This window comes from Phodopus roborovskii, unplaced genomic scaffold, assembly GCF_943737965.1.
Source record: "Phodopus roborovskii unplaced genomic scaffold, PHOROB, whole genome shotgun sequence".
NCBI lineage: Eukaryota > Metazoa > Chordata > Mammalia > Rodentia > Cricetidae > Phodopus > Phodopus roborovskii.
Genome location: NW_026126623.1, coordinates 3,546,069 through 3,571,979, shown reverse-complemented (window position 1 = coordinate 3,571,979; position 25,911 = coordinate 3,546,069). Strand labels below are relative to the sequence as shown.

The 25,911-nt window shown below is 40.8% G+C and overlaps 1 long non-coding RNA gene across 1 annotated transcript; it reads right to left on the bottom strand.

The window, feature by feature from the left end:
* Window positions 1-15,276: 15,276 nt before the first annotated feature.
* On the bottom strand, window positions 15,277-21,351 carry LOC127238048 (uncharacterized). The gene is made up of 2 exons (XR_007835899.1): window positions 21,213-21,351; window positions 15,277-15,765 (listed from the first exon to the last, which is right to left on the bottom strand). It is a non-coding gene; the product is annotated as an uncharacterized LOC127238048 (long non-coding RNA).
* Between the last annotated feature and the right edge of the window lie 4,560 nt (window positions 21,352-25,911).

The following is a 25,911-nucleotide window of genomic DNA, read 5'->3' as shown; positions in this document are numbered from 1 at the left end:
AATGGATGGAACTAGAAGAAACCATCCTGAGTGAGGTAACCTAGTCACAAAAAGACAAACACGGTATGTACTCGCTCATATTTGGATTTTAGACATAGAGCAAAGAATCACCAGCCTATAATCCACACTGCCAGAGAAGCTAGGAAACAAGGAGGACCCAGAGAGAGACATACAGGGTCCCCTGGAGAAGGGGAAAAGGACAGGATCTCCTGAGAAAATTGAGAGCATGGCAGGAAGGAAGAAGCCATTAGGAGAAAGAGAAGGGAAGAAGAGGAGAGAGGTGGGCATGAGGGAACAGGAAGATTGAGAAAGGGAAAGAATAGAGGAGAACAAGAAAAGAGACACCACAATAGAGGGAGCCATTATAGATGTAAGGAGAAATCTGGCACTAGGGAAATGTCCAAAGATCTATGAGGATGAACCTCCATCTAAGCAATATGGAGAGGCTACCTACTGTAAATGCCCTTCCCAGATAATGAGATTGACAACTACCTTATATGTCATCCTCCAGTAGCTGATAGAAGCAGCAGACACCCACAGCTAAACACTAGCTGAACTCCTGGAATCCAGTTACAGAGAGGGAAGAGTAATGAGTAAAGAGGTCAATTATCAGCTGACCTGAACAAGTGGGAGCTCATGCACCCCAGTCTGATAGCTGGAAAACCAGCATAGGACTGACCCAGACCCATGAATGTGGGTGTTAATTAGGAGAACTGGGCAGTCTATGGGCCTCTAGTAATGGATCAGTATTTATCCCTAGTATACAACTGGTCTTTGGGAGCCCATCCCACATAGAGGGATACTTTCTCAGTCTAGACACATCAGGAAGGACCTAGACCCTACCCCAAATGTTATGATAGACTTTGAAGACTCCCCATGAAAGGTCTCACCCTCCCTGGGGAACAGAAAGGGATGGGCTGGGGTTTGGTGGGGGGTGATAGGGGTGGATGGGAGGGTGAGGGAACTGGGATTGACATGTAAAACAACCTTGCTTCAAATTTAAATTTGAAAAAAAGGAAAAAATAAAAAGGCAATTCCATTTACATGTCTGGAATGATAATTTTAATTGAATTGCCTGGACCAATTTGTACTCTAATAAGTAGTTTGGAGAACCAAAAAGGTCTTAAATGTCAGTGATGGCCATTTTTCTCAATGGACTGTGCTCCCAACTTACTAATTATTAGATCCCAACATACATTCCCTTGGCCCTTCATATCTGTGCATTCTGTATCTGCAGATTCTTCAAACCACAGGGTAGGAAAATATCTGGGGGGGGGGGAACATGTCTGTATTGAATGTGTAATGAATGTTTCTTCTTGTCATTTGTGCCTAAACAATAGAGTATAACAATTGTATGGCATATGATAAGTGATTATATAATGTATACAGGAAGTTCTGTTCATATTATATGCAAATATCAGACTTTTATAAAAGAAACTGGAATCCACAGATTTTTATACCAGGGAGAGGTGTTGAAGTGGCTGGAAGCAATCCCCTGTAGTTACAGATTATGAAGGACAGGGACTGTTAACACATAGTGATTTCTGCTCTGTAACCTTGTGAACAATAAAGTTCCCTCCAAAGATCTTCAGACTAGGTGAGGGACCCAGCATTGACATTTCCAGTGTGATCTTGACTCATTCATTTTACTTCCAAGTCTGGATGTTTCTCACCTCTGAAATGGAAATGGGCTAATGGAGATGTGGGGTGAAGTACTTGCCTAACAGGCTTGAAACTCCAGATTTGACTCCCAGGAAGCCCCCTTCCACACATACACCAAAAGAGGAGGTAACAATAAGCCTGCTTCAAGCTGACTCAAGAATCTTATTAAAAAGAACTTTGAATAGCCAACATATTTTATCAATATAAAATTACCATTTATAAAATGGTTTGTTGTCTGTCTTGCATAATTACATAAATACTATCATTGCATAAAAGATTATTTGCTAATAATACAGAATGTAAGGCAGCCCAAGAAAGCCACACTGAAAAGAACTATACAACTCTGTACTATGCATAAATTGAATAGAACAATGACTACAATCACAGGCTGGGAAAAACAGTCCTACATGTGAGCTCACCCAAGTCTCTCCATATTTGCTGACCCCAAGAGTTAATTCTTATATCTGTCTCTTCTATGGTGACTAAAGGACTAATTCAAATGTTCATGGTGTCTCTGATTACAGCAGAGCATTCTGCCAGCCTGGCGTTGTCTTTTTAGTCAGCCACTGGCCTTAAATTTGAGGGTAGCACATACTCTTTTCCTTCCCAGTCTTCCTCCTTAGGCAAAAGCTCAAGCCATTGTATGCAGGAGTTGTGTGGGTACAGGACAGCCCAACCAACATCTTGGTGTTTACCATGGGAGACTGCATTCATGGTTTTATTTTACTATTAATAAGTTGTCATCAATGACCAAACTTTTGGCCAGCCTTTCTCTCTGCTATAGAAAAAATGTTGCTGTGTGAGAAGTAAGTTTAGACACTTGTAAAAAATGCTAAGAGCTATAAACTTTGTCATACATTTTAACCTTAAACTTTGTTGTCTTAACTCCAAAATTTTGGGGAAAGTCTTAAAAGCTCTTGAGTCATACCTTAAGATATTAAAGGTCTGTGAGCTGCAGAAAAAGAAATAAATAAAAATGATACAACTTAGTATATTTTAAATTTTAAAAGTCTGTTGTGTGAAATTGTTGCAAGAAAAATGATTTTAAAAAAAAAAAAAAACAGAAAAATCTCATACATTGGAAAATTTCTTTCAAAGTTTAGCCCAACTTTTTTTCTCTACTCTACAACTACAATGAAGATGGAATAATCAAGTTTTACCTCTCCAACTTTGAAGTCACAAATCTCTCATTAGTATGTTACTATATTTGAACACTTGCTTCACAGCACTAGGAATCAATACAAAAGGAAACAATAATAATAAGGAAAGATTTCTAGTGCCATAATAGGGAAAGGTGTGTGAGCTGGAGAAAGAACCGTACAGCAGCCCATGACAAGTCATGATAAATGGGTCCTTATAAAATTCATGTTTAGGCAGCACCAGGCCGGGGATAATGCCATTCGTCATGGCAACACTAGGCCGCTAATGAGCCCTCATTGCATATTCATGGACGTGGCAGTTCTCCCCCTCCCACCATGAACTAGTGCCTGGAAATATCTCTACCTCAAGCAGAAGCTGAGCTTCGGCCTTCTTCTTCTTTTCTTTCTTTGGCTTTTTTTTTTTTTTTTTTTTTTTTTTTTTTTTTATTTGTTATGTTGCAGCAATTACACAGTGAAAGTGCTGCCCAAGATTGATTGCTCTGATCTGTAGTTCAATTGTAAATTAGAATACACATCCCCCCAGGGACACACGGCCCCTATTTGTGATTAAGAAAAAAGCTTCATAATAGACTAATAGCCAAAGTTCTCTCTCTTTTACTTTCAGGCAATTAGCTTGATGAAATGGCCTCTTTTTGTATACCCTGGAAGTGTAAACCGATATCATAATGAAGTATATGATGTTTATTCTATTATTTTCACCTTGCCGGGTATGCAAGAATGCATAAGTAATGGCTGCTTTGTCTAGTACATTTACTGATTCACAAGTAAACTATTTCTTAAAGATACAGTGTGAGCTTTCTGAGACTTGAGTTAAGCAACTCCTGTGGGTTAAACTCCATGCAAAGGATTTGATCAAGTTTCATTTGTGTTGCATTTACAAATACATTGACAAAAGTTACTCAGGGGTAGAAAGAGCTTATAGGGCTTACAATCCCAGGTTGTAGTCTATCACTGAGAGAAAATAAGGGCAAGCATGGAAGGCTGCAAGTCAGTCACATAACATCTATTTTCAAGACCAAAGGAAAGGCACCGATGCTGCCTGCCTGCCTGCTTGTTTGCTTTCACCTATCTTTTTCCTGTCCTATGTATGTCCAGACCCTTCCACCTAAGGAATGGTGCCATCCACAGTGGAGTAAGTCTTTGTTCATTAATTAACAATCAAGACAGTTCCTCCCTTTTTTCACACAAGCTAATTTAATTTACATAATTCCTTAACTCAACTCTGATGATTCCCATGTAGTGGCAAGTTGACTTGTAAAAGTAACCATCATAGCATTCAAACAAACTGCCTAGGTGGTGAGGGAGATCAGGGTTCTGACATGGAAGAGGCACCTGGTCACTAGCAATACTGTGAGTGAATGCAGGCCAGACTAGCACTCAGACTAGTGAAGATACCAGGCATCAAGGGTTGACTGTGTCAAGTAAGATACCAGTACACTGTGTTGTAATCATTGCCCTGCTTAGCTCTGGGACAATTCCTTGGTCTCTAATCTTGATGGGTAGCCTATGTAATACTTATGTAGTTTTATTTTTTAGTGGATTTTACCTCCCTAGCCTCAAAAAAATTCTTGTCTCTTTCAAAAATCAAAAAGCTTCTCATAGCAAGAAAGTGTTGTTCAGCTTCCTCCATTCAGGAGCAGGTAGAATTTTCAAGGAAGTAGCCAGCCAACCAGTCTCTTCTAGTAAAGCATGCCCAAGACCATTGGGCATCTTCTTTTTATGAAATCCTTTCCTGTTTCTTTTTATTTTAGAAGAGATTATAAAGATTAAGGAGGGAGAAAGAATAGCCCTTTGCTGGGTATGATGTCACACACCTTTGGTCCAAGTACTGTGGCTTCAGAAACAGGCAGACTTCTGTGAGTTCAAGACTAGCCTGGCCACTTCCATTCCAGGGATGACATCTAAAAACACAATAATAAATAAATAAATAAATCTCAAAGAGCAAGATAGCAAAAAGAAAGAAAAAATAATTAATAAATGGAGGAGAAAAAAGATTGTGCTGGGAGGTAGTGGGTGGCACACTCCTTTAATCCCAGCACTTGGCAGGCAGAGGCAGGTGGATCTCTGTGAGTTTGGAGCCAGTCTGGTCTACAGAGTGAGTTCTAGGACAGCAAAGGCTACACAGAGAAACTGTCTCAAAAAAAATCAAAAAAAAAAAAAAAAAAGAAGAAGAAGAAAGAAAGAAAGAGAAAAAAGAAGAAAAAGAAAAGAGAAAAGAAAAAGAATTTGTCTTAGTCTCAGCAATTTAGATTTATGGTGAGTCTCTGTTTCAAACATACATTTCAGTTTCCTGTCAGTCAGCAGTGACCCAGTTTGGGCTAAATACTGGACTGATGTTATACGGGAAAAATATAATTCCTGTCTTCACAATATGAATTTTATTTGAACTTCTAGGGAATTATTTTCACAGCAAAATGACCTCAATAATTTTAATGCTGAAATTGATGCACATTATTAGATTTTATACCTTCTGAGAGAAATTATTTAGGTCCTTTTTAGCTTTTCAGATGCATTTTTTTTAGACAGGGTCTGACTATATAAAGAGTCTAGTTATGAACAGAGTCTAGACATTCAGGTTCATCCTACTTAGCTCAGGTTGTACTAGAATTTACTGTAATCTTCCTGGATCAGCCTAGTTTGCTTGGGTTTTTTGTTTGTTTGTTTGTTTGTTTGGGTTTTTCAGACAGAATGTTACTATGCAACTTCTGATCTTCCTGCTTCAATATCCTGAGTAGCTGGAATGATTGGTCTTCATTACCAAGCCTGACTAACAATTTTGTTATTACTGCAAAGGTAAGAACAGCAAACTAAAATTCACAAAGGTGATGTGACTTGCCCAAACCCACCCCCTAGTCAGCGGAAATGCAAGCCTTGTCCTCAGGTTATCAATTCCCAGATCTCAGCACTGGCTGGTGTGCTCTGCTGTCACTTCCCCAGATGCAGGACTGAACAGCTCTCAACACTAACAAACCTAGTGATCCTAGTTCGTAGGGTCAAGATAAAAAATGAGGATGAGATGTACATAGTGTACATACAAACACAAACATGCAGATGCACACACGGATACTTCAATAAAAACTAGAAAGTCACAAATCACACTGCACTATTACCTACCTACTTACATTTCAGATGGGTAATCTATGGTACATTCTAAACAGACACTTAGACCAGTACCTCAGCCACACAACTGAGGCCCTTATACAGACAATTTGTATTTGAGAGTCATGGGGATAATCACTGTTCACGGCTCAAGAACTGAATATTCCAAGAGATGTGAATCTGTATAAGCAGAAAACTGTCTGGGTCTTGTCACCAGGCATCTCCAGCAGCCTTTGCAAAGATTCCCTGGGCCTCGCCCTATGTCCCATATTCCCCTCCAAGTGACTCAATCCTGATGACCAATGAAGTCAGCTCAAAGATCACTTGTTTTCAGAAATGTCTCCTTATCCTTGTCCCAAAGACCTCTTGGATTTTTATCTCCCTCTCTTCGATTTTATCTCCATATATAGGCATCCTCCATCTCATCAATGGCCTTTCCCTTCATGAAGTCATGAAGACATGCTTTAGATCTGAAACCTGAAACACATATTTTTTCAAATATATGTCTTGAACTTTGTGCCTCAACAGCCCTCCCAGTTCAGGGTTGCCAGTGTGCCAGACAGCCATGCATAGAGCTCTTAGTAAAGTAGCTGTGGGTGTTCCTGACAGAGGAACGGTCAAAGATTCAACCAGATTTGGGTGCTCAATAAATGGTTAGTTCCATTTTGAAAGGGACTTGAGGTGATAATGGTAAAAACAATACATCCAAAACAGAAGCCACTGTAGTAAGCAAAATCAATACTACCATGGTTCCCTAAGAGAAACTATAGCTGCCTGAACAAGCAAGAGAAAACCCCAGAGATGAGTATGAAACAATCCCAGGATAGTATGTAAATATTTCCTGACCCCAGCAATGATAGTGCACACTTCTAATTCCAGTACTTGGAAGGCAGAGTCAGGCATATCTCTGAGTACAATGCTAGCCTGGTCTACAGAGCAAGTTCCAGAACACCCAGGACTACACACAAAGGAAACCCTGTATCAAAAAAAAACCAAACACACAAACACACACACACACACACACACACACACACATACACACACACACACACACACACACACACACACACACACACAATTCTTTTTTAGCTCAGCTGGAACCTTACTGTAATCATAAGGCATGTTTCTTCAGATTTTTTCATTAATTCATTCAACATTATATTGTAGATTATTTACTGTGATGGTGACTCTTGGTTGTCTACTTGGACTGCATATGGAATAAGCTAAAACCCAAGAGACTGGGTATACCTGTGAGAGACTTTTCCTGATTGAATCGTTTAAGGTGAATGGATGAAGCATAAACTTGAATACTTTGAGGTGGTAAGATCCACCTTAAATCTGAGCTACACCTTCTAATGGCAGCCTATGTAAAGGATATGGAAAAAGGAGGCCCACTCACTTTGCCTGCCTGGCCTCACTCTTGTTGACAAGTTCATTCCTTTATTGGCATTAGAGTCTATTTCTTCAGGGTTATGTCATATGCTGGAGACCACCTGAGACATACAAGCCTTGTAGACTGTACTACTACTGAATTCTTGGATTTTTCCATTAGTAGAAACCATTGTTGCCATCCATATATATATATATATCCAACCAGTTCTGTTTCTCTAGAGAACCATGACTAATACATCTATCATAACAAATGATCAAAAGGTAGAAGTAATCTTCCCACTCCATGGAACTTTCTGTTTAATGGTGGATATAACCATTCTGTGCTCACACCGGTGAGTGTGAAATAGCTTGTATGAAACATGGTAAGGATATAGTGGAGATTGTGGTAGAAAGCTCATTTAAATAAGTGCTTCTGCATAGAAAACTATGAAAGAGAAATCTGAAGAGTTGTATGAAACATGGTAAGGATATAGTGGAGATTGTGGTGGAAAGCTCATTTAAATAAGTGCTTCTGCATAGAAAACTATGAAAGAGAAATCTGAAGAGTTGTATGAAACATGGTAAGAATATAGTGGAGATTGTGGTGGAAAGCTCATTTAAATAAGTGCTTCTGCATAGAAAACTATGAAAGAGAAATCTGAAGAGTAAGATGATGGATGGAGTTGTACTGTGACCAGATTTATGTGGGTTTCAAGGGTCCAAACTGGAGCCTTCTATTGTGACATATTTTGATTACACTTTGATGCTCCTGAGATTATCAATAAAGTTTACCTTTAATCAGAGGGCAGAGCTAGTTACTAGCTGACCAAAATTATCCACAGAGGTTTGGGAGGACCCAGGACATATAGAGAGACACGAGAAATAGTAAGGAGGAGCTTAGAAGGAACTAAGCCCTTAATGAAAGAGTGAAGTGGTCACTGGTTATTTCTCTGGTCAGTCAGGTTTTTACCCCCATATCTGACTTCCTAGTCAGAATAATTAGATGAATGCTTGAGTCCTCAAATGTGTTCATCGAGAATTTTACTAGCCTGCCTCAAACAGGCAATACTTAGACTTACATATTCATGTGTTGGAGAAAGTCAGTGGCCTGATTCTGGCCACCATTCTTTGTGTTTAGCCACATTGCAATTTAAGATATGCTGATTCAAGTATATATTTAAAATGCTGGTTCTATTCACAAAAAAGCAACAACAACAACAAAACACTTTACAGTAAGTCAGATTGCCTATAAATTTCTTTCTACCAAGTGTCCTTTTAAAATTAATGTTAATTTTTGAAAGAAAACTTTTTAAATAAGTAAGATTAATGGTTGGGGCTATAGCTTATTGAGTAAACACTTGCCTAGCATGTCTAAGGCCCTGGGTTTACTGCTCAGGACAACAATAAGAATAATAAATTTAGAATGAAGTTGATGTCCACAGCCTAACAGTATCACCAGGGTTTTTAATTAATTATGCAAAAAACCTTAACCATCATGAACATAAAGTTACATTCAAAGCTAAATGACATTCCTCCATTTTTGTACATTTTCTGAGTCCCGTAAACTCTTTAGTAAGTACATCTACGGTATGTGTGTCCTCAGAATCCCCACTGTTGGGATACCCTATCCAAATTAGTCTCAGCTCAAGATAAGACAGGATAGCTTCATCTCACAGATCCACCAGTGTGAGTGTGGTCCAAAGACAGTGTGAAGGATACCGAATGATAGTAGACTCTCTCTGCTCCATGGAAAAGCACATCATGGGCAGGCTTCAGGCCTTGTATCCTCTGCATAACATCCCTGAACTGTAAATGATATCAGGAGGGGTATGGAGGGAGGTACATGCAAAGACAATTTTGCTACTTGACTTACAGATTGACTGAATCAAAGAAGAAATTCCAATCACCTTTGGTTCTATCTGAACTGAAAGAGTCCATTGACACAACCTTTTGTGCAGCAGGAATAAAACTATATTCCAAAGGAAGCCTACTTTAAAGTATCTCCAAAGAGATAAAATGCCTTCACACTCTTGCAGCTCTTTAATGCTTGCTATGGGCCAAGTCTTGCAATTAGAATCAGTCACGTTAAGTGCTCCAGTCACATAATGCTAATAGATCACTTTATAATGTGAGCAGTTTTTAAAAGTCGTATTTAATTTTCCATTATTACTGTACTGAATGCTGGTTGTATCTGTCTCACCCATTACCGATTCTGAAGCCTAGCAAGGGGACAGACGGCTCCTGGTTGATACATTGCTCAGTGCTGACTTTAATTCTCACAGACATGAATTGGGACCCTAAAATAGTCCTCATTGGTGTAATTATTTTGATTTCCAAGCCAAATGATGAAGGCTCTTCTCTTTGTCTCATGATTATTTTAGCTTGAAAATACAGAGGCTAGGGGGAAAAAAATCACAGCAGCATGTATGTTCTCCTTGTTGTGTGTGCATAAGCACATGGGTGTGTGGTTTTCTTTAAGAAAATGAAATGAACCAGAAAATAGGCCTTTAACAGTAACCCAAGAAATAAAACAAAATCATTTACAACACATGGGATTGTTTCAGGATATGTCCAGATTACATGGTTTAAGGGAACTATCCTGAATGTGGAAGCAATTATAAGGAAATTCATGACTCATTAGCAAACATTCCATATTGTGTTTCTCATTTCTGGGTCAATGTTACTAGTAAATATAGACTGAAGATTTTGCTGTTTCCTTGACTTCAGTACTAGATTATAGATAGTTGGAACATACAAGACAGAAAGCAAAAGGCATTGTGTTTCTGAAGCTCTTTATCCTTCATGTGTACCTAATTTGGTCCTAAAGGTAAGTAAAGGAAAAAAAAAAAAAAGAACTTGCAAACTGTAACAGGAAACATTGAGTCGGTGATAGAAGAGTTGTCTGTAAATGTAAGAATTACACAGTGCAAATGTGTACTGGTGGATGTCTATGGGGACTTTGTGTGCACTCTGCTTAGTATGCAAAATGGCTGGTGAACTCAAGTACCCAATACTGTATGTAATGGGATCCAGATGTCTAACAGAGAGAGAAAAATATTTTATAGCAATAAATGTGACATTGACTCTTAAAAGCTTTGCCGTCTTCCCAATCTTCCTTTTCCTTACATTTCAAAGTAGTTTCAAGTAGATTGTTTAAGGAAATTATTTTCATATTTTGAATGAAAAGGTATCATCTAACTTGCCACTAACTCCCTAACTCTATGCATAAAGAAGAATTATCTGGAAAAAATAATTTTGAAATTTATTCATTTACCAAAGCACTGGATTTAACAATGCTATTTATAACATATATAGATACATATATGTAAACATGGGTGTGTATGTATACATATATATATAAACACATATATGTGATATAGATAGATAGATAGATAGATAGATAGATAGATAGATAGATAGATGGATAAATAAAGCATAATTCCTCCTGCTCCTAAGGAACTTAAAGTACACTAGATGCAAGACAGTGCATGCGGCTGTTAAGGGTAGCACAAACAGACCCTGGGAAAGAAGCACAAAGTATCCAGGAATTTAAGGAAGGAAACGGTGGCTAGAGGCTCCATGGAAAGGCTCTCACTGGTTCATGACACCAGGATTTCCCACTTCAAGACCCTGCTTCAAAGGAGCACTGAGGCTACCTTAGGGGAGAAACATCTGCTTGTTGTCTTGCATGGCCATGACAATTGCTCTAAGCACTCTGCTCTTCCAGCATCCCTCCAATAGCTCCCAGTGTTACTCCAATGTGCCTTGGGAATCAATCTGAAGCCCTTTAAGCATAGCATCCTCACAGTGAGGTTATAAACTCAGTAGTTAGCAAAGCATGGCATTCCCTTCCAGCTTTCTCTTAATCATTGTGGGTGGTCTCTGAACCCATTTTTCCCACCTGCATAATCTCATCAAAATCACCTGTGCTTCGGGTCTGCCTTGAGGTAGATCCTGTACACATACATATGTTGTGTATAATATGAGTCCCGTAAAAGGTTCATAGCTGTTATCCTATCAGTCATCCAGTAAATGCCCATGCTGGCATAGTCTCCTCACTGTTGTTCAAGGGCCCTTCTGTATTTAACTGTATACCTTTCAAAGTCCTCCTCACCCTATATGCTTCCTGTCTAGCAAAACCTCCAGAGCCTTCCCTGACACCTTGTCAAAGAACAGGGGCCTCTCCACTAAGCTCTAGCTGCAGCTCACATACAACTAGCAGAAATTGATAAGGCAGTACAGGGTAAGGCAACAGAGGGTAGTAGGGACAGTGGTTTAAAATAATAAGGAAAAACTCCCTCATTGTTCCAAATGGTCCTATTCCCCAGAACATTTTATAAAATCTAAGAAGTTTATAGATATCATCAAAACTCAGTCACAATCTGACTTCCTTAGAACCATCTGGAATTTTTCACACAATGGCTGCAAAGCCACCTCTGTGGTTAGCCACCTGGGAGTTGCCTCCAAATGGAAATCTAATCCATAGGCCTTGTTTATCTCTAAGCTTAATCTATACCTGACATGGAAGTGAATAGCTGAATGGTTTTAAATTCTACCTGAAAGAGTCCCATGAGTCAGATGTGACAGTATTTTCATTTTGTTGGAAGTTGAGTGTAGATCCCACCATAAGCATGGAAGGAAATGCACTGTCTCTGAAGCCACAAGAACGGTAAATATAAAGATGGCAGAGACTGGGATAGTGGGCACTTCAAGGGGTCACAGGCAGCATGATGGTAGCTATCAATGTTAGGGTTTTATTACTGTGAAAAAAAACACCAAGACCATGGCAACTCTCACAAAGGAAAGCATTTAATTAGGACTGACTTACAGTTCAGAGGTTTAGTCCACTATCATCACGACAGGAGGTGTGGTGGCATGCAGACAGACTTGGTGCTGGAGAAGGACCTGAGAGTCATATATCTGGATTGACCGGCATCAGGATGTGAATGTCACACTGGACCTGGTTTGAGTATTTAAGACCTCAAAGCCTGCCCCTTAGTGACACACTTCCTCCAACAAGGCCACACCTCCTAATAGTGCCACCGCCTATGGTCCAAGCATTCACATACATGAGTCTATTCAAACCACCACAGTGGCCATGGTTATACACTTTTCATGCTCATGATCTCTGATACAGTATTTCAGTTTGGGGGCCACTTGGCCCAAGGATGTGAAGTTATTGTTATGGTTGTGATCATCATGTTGGAAATATAAGGATCATTGATAGAGAACTGGTTTGTGGTTAGTAATAATGGTACAGGAGCCAGATCACCCAGCATGTGGGTGATGGAAGCAAGTGAATCGGGAATTTAAGTCATCCTCTGCTATAGTTCAAGTTTAACACTAGAAACTTTAAGATTCCTGGTATAATGTAGCCTTGTGATTTGCCATTTTACAGATGAAAATTCTGAGATAACAGTGCTTAATAACTGAGATAAACAGTGCTTAATGCATGCAAATCACGCAGCAAAGGAGAATAGGAAGGACTTATGAACTCAGCACCAGAGCTCAAGATGCTCACATTAAGTGCATACCCTCCAACCCTGCCTCTAAGCATTAGGAATTCACAGTACTTGTCCTAACACACTGAAAATTATAACCTGGAAGAATATATAATTCCCAGAAAAATTCTAGCATCTTATTCATTGCAAAGGCAGTTTACAAAAAGCAACTATCTTGAGCAGGCATTGTTAGACAGAAATGTCAGAATCCTGTAGACACTGTTCAAGGACAGATAAAGACACAAGGCCACTTGAGAAATGTCATTGCAATCACTGGGGCCAGGTGTAAGGAGTCCTTGCTCCTCTAACTTTTCCTCTGGGCCTCACTGTCTTCTCCATGCTCTCCTTGCAAACCACCTTCTCCAGCAAAGCTTTAAGTTTCCAGACACAGTGACTAATCCTACCTCTGTGAGATGTCACAGGTCCAGTCTCAGATACTAGCTGATTTAATCTCAAGGAAAAAGCAGACACACGCCCAGCCAGGGCCAGATAACTAGCCCTATTCCAATCAGCTGGGGCCTGGCACTGACTTTCCAGAGAACTGGTTCTACAAGCCAGCAAGTGACATAGAAGAAAGTATTTCCCATCTAAGTAGTGCTGGGTTTTGTCTATAAAAGTCATCATGTGGAGAGGGGAATGTTGAAAGGGCCCCACATCAAAGGGTAGTAACAGTGCATATAAATATAATATTTGCTTTTCCGTGTGTCCTGAATTTTCCACAGTGGATATATGTGGCTTTGTACTAAGAGAAAAGAAACCCAGCCTCTGTTAGGATTAAAGGTGAATTCCACCCTGGCTGGTATTTAGAGACGAAAGTCCAGATAAAAAGTGTTTTCAGTGATGATGCGATAGAGACAGAACAAAAACAGAACAGCGAAACTCACCTGAAAGTCCCGGGATTGGAGTAAGCCCTCTGAAGGAAGATGTTGAAGCTGGACCTGGAGGAAATGCTGGGCACTGTGCATCCTGGGGCCTGATGTCCTGTGGTTGGCAGGCCACTAGCTGATAGGTTAAGACAGACCAGAGCAGAGAAGAAAAGCATGAGACATGTGGAAAACAAGACAGGATTCTAGAGGACAAAAGACAGGGGGCTGTGTTAAGGGGGAACACAAAATAAAAACAGGTATTGCAAGCAACAAGTTCAAAGAATAAGACTTGAAAGGCAGGGAGATGCTCACTCTTCTTCAGTAAGTAGGAATAAGTAGGGAGAATGATGAAAGGTTAGCCCTTCATTCACATAAAGGACAGAATCTCCCCTTCAGGACACTAGGGACCAGGAAGAGTTTTATGGGCAGAGCATAATAATGTCATCAAACTCAAGAACAGCTGGTGGGGTTCAGGTGAGGGAGGACAGGAGAAGGCCCATAGCAAACAGGAATGTTACTGCAAGCAAGCATGTAGGCCTGAGCAGGCACACTAGATCTTAAAGATGCTAGCCTCTATGTCCCTGTGTCCTTCAATCAGCCTTCAGGTCTCTGCAACCATAGTTAGTGGCCATAGGCCTCCCTTTTGGCTTTCTGCCTGTAATTTCTATGTATGCAAAATTTGTGGGGTTTTGCTTGTCCATTTTATTTTTTGAGTCAGTCTTGCTATATAGCCCAGGCTGACCTCAGACTCAAAGATTCACCTGCTTCTGCCACACACTCACACACACACATACACACACACACACACACACACACAGAGAGAGAGAGAGAGAGAGAGAGAGAGAGAGAGAGAGAGAGAGAGACCATGCTGGAATTATAGATGTGCACACCACATAGCTCTTCCAGGAATCATCTTATACCTTGCATACACTCATCTGTTGCCTTACAGATATGGCCAGTGGATAGTTTACTTTTTTTTCTTTGCTGTGCTAGAGTCCCCTGTATGATGAGCAAGGGGTGTACTGTTGAACTACATTCCCCATCCTTTGCAGAACTTTTATAACTCCAACAAGATGCATTCTATGAGAGGTTTGGACATGGAAGCAGTTGATATCATGATGAGATATCTTAAAAGTATTAAGATGTTTACACTTTGAAACTCCAGAGAAACATCTTGGTACTTGTCTCTTGACCCTGAGCTGACCTTGTGACTAGAGAACCAATAGAGTATGTGATTCAGCTACACCAGAGGTGTGGCTACATTTCTACCTTGTCTTAGGACATTCATTTTTGGAACACTGAGCAATTACAAGAAGCATAATAATGAGACAGCAATGAGATTCTGGCTGCACAGAATGACCTTGCTCAGGCATCCCACCAAATACCTCCATCTGAGGGTGCAGCAATGCTCGACAGCATCAAGCCCCAGAAAGGCAACAGTAAGCCAACCTCAGTTACTGCCAGCCTAAAGTTCAAGAAAGCCTTTGAGAGCACCCAGCTCATCCCAGTTGACACTCGGAACTATGACTGACCATGATACGGTGATGGCTGGGTTTTTATATGAGAAAGTTTTTATTCAGAAAGTTTCATTCAGAAAGGTAATGAGACCAGACATACTTGGTTCTCAATGAAGGTTTATTAAACTTATTTCCACAGCAAACAAAGGAAGGCAACATTGTCTTTATCATCTTCATTTTGGTCTTCCACTGTATTTTGTGATATCTATTTGTCTATCTGTCTATCAAACTAGAGATCTAGGTTCTCTTTTCATACATATATAAGGCTTGTGTTTATATATGTGTACATGTGTGGACAAGAAATTCAATTAAAAAAATAATTAATCACATTTCCTTGTTCTCTGAATACTTTATTCCTTCCCTCTGTAGTATCTTAGAATCTTCTGTGTACTTTTTAGGTCATAAAACTAGGAACAAGATACTCTACCCCATGATGCTCTTGGCTCTGAGGTCACCTCATCTGGAAGGCACTGTTATTTTTGGCCACCTTCAATCCTTCTTGTAGCTATTCCATCCATCTGGAGCAGGAGCTCCCACTCCCTTCCTTGGGCAGTCCAGGAGGTCTGCAGATAGCAGCTGCATCAGAAGCCTGGGGAAGACAGCAAGCAGGGTGGTCAGAAAAGCCATCAGGAAAACACAGCTTCCAGCCAGGCAGTGTAGGTGGCTAGGCGCAGACACTGTGGTCTGGAGACCTGCCTGGCTCTACATGGGAGTAACTCACACAATGGCGGCCAAGCAACTGATAAAGAATGGAGACTGAAAGATGCACAGAAACTGGACCATCAATTTTCCTCCATCTTCTTTGTGGAGGGGAATCTGTCCCATCTGTACTGTCTCCAAAGGGTATGCTGGAGTGGTTACACTCCCACAAGTCTATGTGGCACCTGCCAATGGACTCATGATCCTGCACAAGAACACAAAATTCTAGATGAACACAGACCTCAGTAGAGGGATGAAGAAGCCACCCAAGGAACTGCAAACACACTGCCAAAATGACACTATGCAGGGCTGGCTGGCTACTCTAGCAACAGGCAAAACTGTGTCACCTCAGGTCAAGGAGAAAGCCCTACAGCCCAAAATAGCTGCCCTCTCCTGCTGCCAGAGCATCTAAAATTATACCATTGAAGATTTATTTTTTTGCATACCTCACCTTGGTTAGGGGCAGATCTGGGAAGGGACCCATTGAAACATCTTCGCATGAAGGTGCAAAGGGCTTGACAGGCCCTCAGAGTTATTCAGGGTAGGAAAGGGGGGGAAGTGTTGAAAGGCCAGGAACCAGGCAGAGGAAGTGCTGGTGAGGGACAGCAAAGGGCAATTTCTCCTATTTCAGATTTTCACCCAGAAGGAGCCTGGCCAGCAGGATCCTAAAACCCTACTAAACCAAGGTCCAAGGAATTTACCAGTAAATTCTAACCATGCATGTAAACATCCTAATAATTTATTGAGATGCCTTTTTAATACACGATTATGTGGGGCTGCATATGACTCTACTTCAAATTGCCTCAATGGGGGGGTATATTAAGGAGAAATTTTAAAAAAATCTGAGAGGCTACTAAAGAAATTATATGCACTGCCATACTGGGATACAGTGAGAGAAAAGCTAAAGATAGGTAATCAGGTCAAAGTCTGATTTCTAGGGAAGTATTCACTCAGAAATTTAGGCAAGAATTCTGCCTTTGTATGTAGAAGTTTGGATAACCTGACCCCAGAAAACTAAGCAGTAAACAATCACTATTTGAAATCAACGTCCAGTCCACTGCATCAACAAGAAGGAAATACTTACATTGACAAGGAGCTCAGGAAGATGAGCTGACCCTACCATAAGCTAATTCTGTGAAGCTCACTGCCAGGATGGCGGTCTTTCAGTAGAGGCAGGAATTAAATAGGGAACTGAGAAAACAAGGAAGGGAGAAAAGGAAAAAAGAAAGACCAGATAGTGGCTGCTGCTGTGGGTGGGTGTGGCTTATGGCACATGCTTGAGGTAAAAACTGTGTAACAACAACCAGTTGCAACAATAACCAAATCTCAGAGTTGTAAGATATAGCTTAGTTGGGGAAAGTTGGGGAAGTGTTTGCCCAGAATGCAACAAGTCCTGGGTTCAAGCCCCAGCACTGCATAAATGAAAGTGGTGGCACACACCTCTAATCCCAGCACTTAAGAAGCAGATTAAAGGGGGTCAGGATTCCAAGATCATCCTCTGTTAACTTAGTGAATCTGAGGCCAACCTGGACCACACAAGACTGTATCAAGCAATGAATCTTAAAATATGATAAAAACCAAAGTTCTACAGCATTTGCATCATTTGGCAGTATATAAAGTACTTCCAGATAATGATACCTAAATGCTCAAATTCCTAGTAAAAAGGAGAACTTTCTTCCTATTTGATGATGAATGCTTTGGGTGAGAAGAATCAAGTAACTAGGCCAAGGTCATCCAGCTGCTTAGACAGAGCACCATTAGGTCTTGCAGCTGGACCCTCACCAGCTCAATCCCTACTTCTTGCTGCTCAACACTGACATTGGAGAATTGTTCTTCCCAGGTCTAGTGAGTCACTAGGTGACCTTTGTGACTAAAATGACCTTTCTTAACCTTGATTCATTCACATAGTCAACAAATAAAGTAGACAGAGCCAGTTACTTCTGGCACTAACTCATCTTCATGAGACACCACACAAGTGACTCATGGGTGGCTGGGCCCAATTGCCCCCACCCCTTTCAGAAGAACACTCCCTCACCCAAGTATCATGGAATCTCATGGTGCTAAGTCCCTGCTACTGCATGGTATGGAACTTGATATAATTTATGCATATGCTCGCATGCATGTTAATCATTTGTGGATCACTTATAATACTTAGTAAAATGTAAATACTCTGTGAATAATTATAGTGCTACAGATTGTAGAGAAACATACAGCAAGAAATGGGTTCTAGTTGAGGGGTCATGGAGGGCAGATAGTTCTTTTCCCCTGAAAGTGCATCTTATAAACTTACTCACTAACTTATTGTTCATTCCCTTTTGAGAAAAATCAGGTCCCTCTGAACAATGGCCTAGTCTTATTCAAGGCTGTCACTCCAAAATTGAAACAGCTCCTACACAAATAGGTACTGGGTAAATATTTATCTAATAAATCACACTGAGGATCAAGAAAAAGCTTTTGGGCCAGCACCTGTTAGGTGTTCCAAGTAGCACAAAACCACTTAGTCAAATCACCTCACTTGCTATTATAAATGGCAAAACAGAATATAGTGAGAGAAGACAGGGTTTTGATAATTGTTAAGAAAGTACTGAGGGGAAGTAAAGCTTTGTCTTTATCCTTCACCAGTTAAGGCAAGAGCCCTGGCCATGTTGGGATGTTAAAAGGCAACCAATTGAAAATGAATAAAGGAAATATTTTTAAAGCAGCGTGTAATGCACCTTCGGAATTTACTGCTGCGGGATATTATTGAGGGAAATAGTCTAGCAAGATTCAAGAAAGGATTAGACATTTATATGAACGGGAATAATATTGGCAGTTACATTAACTAGGTTAAAAAGTTACAAGGCATGTCCGTCCTGGGCTCCAGGGCATAACTGTGCACCAGCTGAAGAGGGGAAGGAATTTCCCCTGTTGGTGAGCATTCTGTAATTGGCCAGATGCATGAATGCTCATATTTTTGCCATCTTCTGTAATGTAGGCAGAGAGCACTGCTGATGGGGAGGTGGCTGGGGTCCATGACGACAACCCAGTGACCTCTAAACATAAAAAGAACACTCAGAGTCATTAGGGATTTGCATCTGAGATTATTTTTTCAGTTTCAGAAAATGGAAATAGTAAAAATAATTTCAGTCTTCCAGATGATGAAACTATTTCATGAGATGGAGTCATGGGGCAGCCATAACCTTATCAGTGGCCCAGACTAGAGAGTAAGAGGCTGAGAGCATATTTCCAAAGTCCTGTGCCTCAGAACCCTCACGGAGTCTCACACATGGGTGTCTGTCCCATGTCTTATACATGTGCACTTAGGACACACGCGTTGAACAAAGCCACTTTTCTGTAGGCGTGCCAAGAAAAGCAAATCTTAATGACCCTAATGAGCCAGAGAGATAGCCCATCAGGCTCAGGTGCCACATAACCTGGCAATCTGAGTTTGACCTCTTGACCCCAAAGGAGAGAACTGACTCCTGAACATTGTACTCTGACTACCACAAAGACACTGTGGGGCATGTGTATGTGTGACACATAAAGAAAGAAACAGAAATTAAAATTTAAAAGCATGATATATTTACAAATACTGAAACTGAATCATTCATTATCATTACTTGACAGCCTTTGGTCATCAAAGAGTAAAATGCATTCTGAAGAAACTTTGTCTATGCTTGAAGTGTTAGGCTAGAGGCCCCCTAAACTCTCTTTTTCTCTCTCTCCCTCTCTCTCTCTTACACACACACACACACACACACACACACACACACACACACGTTACTGCTGGCAAAATTGAAAGGGACTTTTAAATGAAAACCCCAAAATCATCAATGACTCTTAAGCAAATACATACACCAAAGATGTTGTTGATGTATATGTTTCTCTGGGGAAAAGAGGCCACAAATTCCATTAATATTTTCAGATATTTTCTCAAACAAAGTAAGTTTTAAAAACCACTGTTTTAGGCCCCAATCCAAGAGAAAAATCTCAAATGAATCTAGATTGCCTTCTTTACAGAGATCTTTGGACCAGCAATGTTAGAGCTGTTTCTCTGGGCCTCCCTTTAACTGGCAGATTATCAATTAGATTCTCCTAACTGAAGCTCATTCACATAGATCTCACCCAGACGAAAGGCTTTCCACACTGAAGCCTCCCTGCTCCTGGCTACTGAACATTTTGTTAATTAGTTACAGATAAGCCCCTACAAGTTTGCCTGTTTTCCCTGGATATAAGCTTTCCTGTTTACTTTTTCCAGATAATTATTACATAATCTTATTATTATAAGATTATAGGTAGTCTCAAAACCATTTTTTTTTTAAAAGATTCAAGGGCTGAAAAAAAAAAAAAAGATTCAAGGGCTGAGGCTGTAGCTCAAGATTTTGAACTACTTGTCTAATGTTCATGAACTCCTGGGTTCATTCCCCATCCTTGCATAAATTAGGCATGGCACTATACTCATGCAATCCTAGCACTCAGTGGTGGAGGCATGAGAATCCAAACTTTAGGATACTCCTTGGCTACATACAGTGTGAGGCCTGCCTAGGATAGGAAAAACAAAACAAAACAAAAAACAAAAAAACAAAACAAACAAACAAACAAAAAAAAACCTGAAGGGAGAGAGAGATGGAGACAGACAGAGCCACAGAAATGTGGAAAGGGATGTATTTGTTGGTTAGTACAGTTCTTGAGTTTTGCCAGTGGTCCCTACCACAGCAATATGGGCACATCCATGTCACTACTTTTCATTAAGTAGTGAGAATTAGTATTAATAAGGGGAAGGGGGAAGAAAATATAAAATGACAAAAAAACAAAAAGGAAGAGGGAAGGAAAAACATCAACTTATTTTAAAGTGCATGCGGGCATTTGTGTGTTTCCCATCTATGGGGATGAAGATGTACGTCTTACAGACTCCCATTGTCAGGCCCCAAGCTGGTTCCTCCCTGGAGCTCTCTCCCAGCACTACCCCTCTCAGAAACAGCTGGGGGGTGGGGTGGGGTGGGGTGGGGTGGGGTGGGGTGGGGTGGGGTAGGGGGAGGTGGCTCAGTGAATAAGAATGCCAGCTGAGCAAGCATGAGGACCTCAGTTCAGATCCCCAGTACACCTGTAAAAGTCACAGGTGTAGCCTTTCCAGCCTGTAACCCTTGCCCAGGGTTCCAGGTGGAAGAGACAGAAAGATGGCTGCCACTTTGCGTGGAGAATGGAGAAGAGGAACCCTGACATTCACTCTCTCTAGCTGAAGGGTACTCTCCCCCCTTTTCTCCCTTTCTCCCTCCCTCTACCTCCCTTTCCCACCTCTTTGTTTCCTTCCCTCTTCCTCATCTCCCCCCCACCCCCTGCAATCATTCAGTTGCTAACCTTACCAATTCTAGCAGACTGAAGTCAGAGAAGGGAAATGCAGCCTGTTTGTTGGCTTCCTGGGAGGTGTGCAATCGTCCCCATGAAAAGTCAGTTGAGTTTACTGTTGACCAACACCGTGAAGGTGGAGCAGGCAGGACCAGTCCTTGGAGAAATGGAACCTGGTAAGACCAACTTACAAATATTTTCCTATGTGGTGGAAGAGGCACAGCCCATGTGTGACCACAAGCCGCAGAAGGTGAAACCCGATGAGACCTATCACCTGAGCCCCCAAAGGGATAATCTAGAGAAGCAGTTGCTTTGTGCAGCTTTTCAAAAGCCTTCACTAATACCTGGCCTTGTGGGAAGGTGATGGAGGAAGGAGAGAAAGCAAAAGCACTTTGGTCTTCAGTGCAGAATTTATTGCCTGGAAAAGGAGGGGAAAACTAGATTGTGCAGAAATGGAAATCTGCTGATGTGTGGGAATCAAATAAATGGTTTCTCTCCGCCTTTGTACACCACTGCCCTGCTAAGGTGAGGCCTAAACACTCATATACAGTCTACGCAGGCATCGATCTAGAAGCCCAGCTTTCTGCCCATCGGACACACAAACTCCCATTAGAAGCCCTTCTGAGTTGATAAGGCAGTTCATTGGGTGGTGGCTGCTTTAGGTTGCTCTCCATGAAGGATTTGCAGAAAAGGCACAAGTCATCATTAAGTTTTTTAAGATGATGTGGTAAAAGTCTTCCAATCAGGTGTTGGCTAACAGCTTGTCAGGATTAGCTGTTCCAGCTGTGCATTTGGCCTGGCTCGGCTGGTCTCTTTACACCCACCAAAAAGTATGTCTAGAAGTATGCAACTTGATCATGGTGGAAGGAATAAGGACAGGACAACCATGATTTACTACCTAGGTAACCTGTGCAAGCACACAGTCTCTCTAGACCTCTGCATCTGACCCATTAACTACAGATAGTAAGACCTACCTAACACATTGTGCAGAGAGAAATACCAGGTGCTCCCACAGGAGAAGCTTTTGTTATCTACACATGTATGCATTTACATGTATCTGTTCTGAGTATTTCTGAAGATCAGTTTCTCCTCTCTATCTTCATAGCTCACAAGGTGATTTTTGAAAAAGTCAATCAAGAAAGGAAGGAAAGACACATATTTTCTTCTCCAACAACTAAAAGCAATTAAACGTCAAATATTAACTGTTCCTGGGAGTAAATTTTTTTAATGGGTTAAAGGCTCAGCCATTATAGACCTCCAATATGTAATTTCTAAGAAAGGCCCAGGTAATATATTTCTTTTAATTAAGTGGAAGATAAAATGCCAGAGCAATGTATCCCTTCAGAAAGCACTTTTTTGTATCCATTTCCAGGGGCTTCCAATTGCATCATGCCTTTTAAGAGGACCAATTTGTTTAACATCACTTTATTTTTCAACCTTCACATGTGAGATGCATTGATTTATGATTCTGCTGATTAAAGCAATGGTGTCTGAAGCAATAATGATTTCAATTATGGAACTTCCACCACTGTGCGTTATTCTGATTTTTCTTTCCATTCTCACTGCATTTTTATCTTTGTAGATGATGTAATTTTGAAAAGCCCCTGAACTAATTTAATATCAGAAAAGAATGTATGGACAGATGGACTAATGTCCCATTTTGGATTATGGGGATGTATTGTATTTTAATATGCTCTGACAAACTCTCAAACAGCTCCCTGGTGAGCCCCTACCTGATATCATTAGGGTTATTTAGTGCTTGGAGCCTGCTCAATCCCCATTGGAGCCACAGTGAACTCATAGGAATGTGCACACTCCATTCACTCCACGTCTAGGGTCATGCTTTCTCTTTATCTTGGCCTAAAAGAAATGATTAAGCTTGTGTTTGGATTTTTAGCTTGTTGAAGTCAATGGAATATACTCCACTGGACCCCACCTTTTAATCCCAATCCCCCACCCCCATCCCCTTGCTACTTGGTGTTTCACTAGTCTAAATAAATAAATAAAATGTTATAGATTGGGAAAAGTTAACTTTTAAGAAAGGAAGTTTTATTTTTGCTTACAGTTTCAGTGGTGTTTGTCCATCAAGATGTGATCTTGTGGCTTTGGGCTTTCGGTGACAGAAAATATCATGGTGGGAGGATGTGGCAAAGGACAAACATATACGGCACCTATAAACAAAGACCAATAGAGTCTGAGTAAGGCAACTCTCCAAATGACCTAACTTCCTTCCAGTAGATCCCCATCTTGTAAGTACCCCACAACTTCCCAATAACAACATTAGCTGAAGAACACACCCTCTACATCATGGACCTTTAGACAACACTCCAGACTCAATTGATTCACAGCTCTGTCCCATAGACAAGGCAGGTAAGAAAGACACTGACACCAACCTGAAGCCATGAACAATGCAGCTTGTGACTTACTGGGGGGGAGGGCAAATAATGAAGACATTCTCAACACACCCTCGTCACTTCTTTGGCTATCAAGCTCTTGAGACAACACATCCCAAGGAATTGAAAATTCCCCAGGAATCTTAACACAGGAAGGAGAAAAAGGCTAGGGCCCAGTTTCAACCGGACAAAGATCATGTCTCCCCCAAAGAGATTTCACGTAGCTTTACCTACTTTGCAATTCACCTTATAAGAGATACTGAAGCCAAAATGATGATGATGGGCAGAACCACATCTTGACCAGGACTGGTAATGCATGGTTTCTGCCTTCTATTTAAACCTAAACCTCATGGCAGGACCTCAAAGATGGAGGTGGGGATGTCACCTCTTTGTTCTTCTTCACACATTTGTTCAATATGTGACATTGAGCAAATCTCCTTTTACTAAATTCCACTATGAAGTTGTCTCTTTAATTGGCCTGTTGAGGATGAGTAGTTGATCTTGACTTGTTAGGGTTCCTAGAACCTGGGATCTGACCCTAACTCCAGGAATAAAGCCAGTCACATTTTTAAAGACAGAGTCTCACTATATAGCCCAGACTAGTCTCAAACTATGTAACCTAGGCTGGCCTCAATCTCCCAATCCTCCTGCCACAGCCTTTCTAGTGCTTAGATTACAGGCATGCACCATTATTCCTGGCCCACCATTCACATTTAGTAAAGTGAAGGAGTGATGTCTGGTTAGAGCAGCTACTCCTGGGTCCTAGGCAATTGTCATCACAGGTATCTGTGAATCAAGGGGCCACATCACACAGTTCCAGGAGAACAAGAAATTTGTAGTGTTATGTCAAGCCAAAGGTTCATTTTTTTCAGCATTAGTCTCACACTGGCCAAATGAAGCCTGTCTCTGGAATGCTTCCTTGTTGATGCACAAATGGCCGTACCATCCAGTTATTGGAAGGATGTACACAGCAAGACATCACTATCAAAAACTGACAGTTTGAAGCTGGAACAAGAGCTCAGTGGGTGTGAGTACTTGCTTCACAAACATGAGGACCTATAGCCCCAGTGCTGTTGGGGAGAGGGAGAGGATGGATGAGGCTAGCCCCACATTCAGTGAGAGACCTTGTCTCAAGCAATAGATCATGAGTCCAGTGTCTTCCTGTGGTCTCTGCACCTGCAAACACCTATGCGCATACACCACACATACAAACACCACACAACCATGTGGGCACACACACACACACACACACACACACACACACAAATATTCTTAGTCTGGTGTTTCAAAAACAGTTAAGGATCTATTACACACCAAGAAACAGGTGTCAGACATTGATGATGTAAAATAAAATTAAAAAACCCACTTTTCACCTTCAAGAGGCTGGCATTCATGTCTATATGATTATGAAGGGTTTCAGATTTAGAACAATTAAAAAGAAGTGCCACCTAACATTGAAGCCCAATCTATCACATTTATTTTAGGTAAGACCCTCCTTTGTTACCCATCAAGTGAATTAGTTTGTTCCTATGCTCGGATTTGAAACTGTTTTAATTTGAGAACTAGTCCTGTGACTGCCAAAGTCTGTGTAGGACAATACTTCCTTTAACACCTTCAACAACTGGAAGGTAAAATTCCAATCACACATGATAATGTTTTTCTTCATCAAGTCAATGCTAGGTATTTCTTAACTAGGCACTGATATTACTAGGCCTTCGTCTTAAACCTAGTTCTTAATCTCAGTGATTCTATGCTGCCATAGTTTTTATGAGAGCTGGCTAACCAATGCTGTACCCATTAATCTTTCTGGAAAATCATCTTAATAATTCTTTTCAACTGAAGGAAGAGAATCCCCAAAACACAAATAAAAACATTCAAGGTCTAGTCACTGAATTTGTAGCTTAGCACTTGAAATATTGTATCCAAAATTGCTTCTTGGAAGAAAATCATATCAGGTTAAGATTCCCTCCCATTAAACTTTATGATTGTTTCTCAGATTCTTCCTTGAAATACCTCAAAGTACTTCTACTGAATTTCATTTGGGCTCCCTTTTCTCACTTACAAATCTATAATTTACCTCTGTCGCAGGCATTTCCTAAAGGCACAGCTCTCAACAATCTCTACTATGCATAGAACTTGGAAAGACCCATTGCAGGTGGTATGCTCTGCTGAGGAGATCTGAACACAAAATTTCATTCAACTTCTACCTCAATAACAGTCAATGGCAAGAGATCTCATTTCCCTCTTTACATAACATTGCCAGCCATACCTTGGTATGTAGCTCCCTATACTTTCTCTCCTTTCTACCCATCTCCATA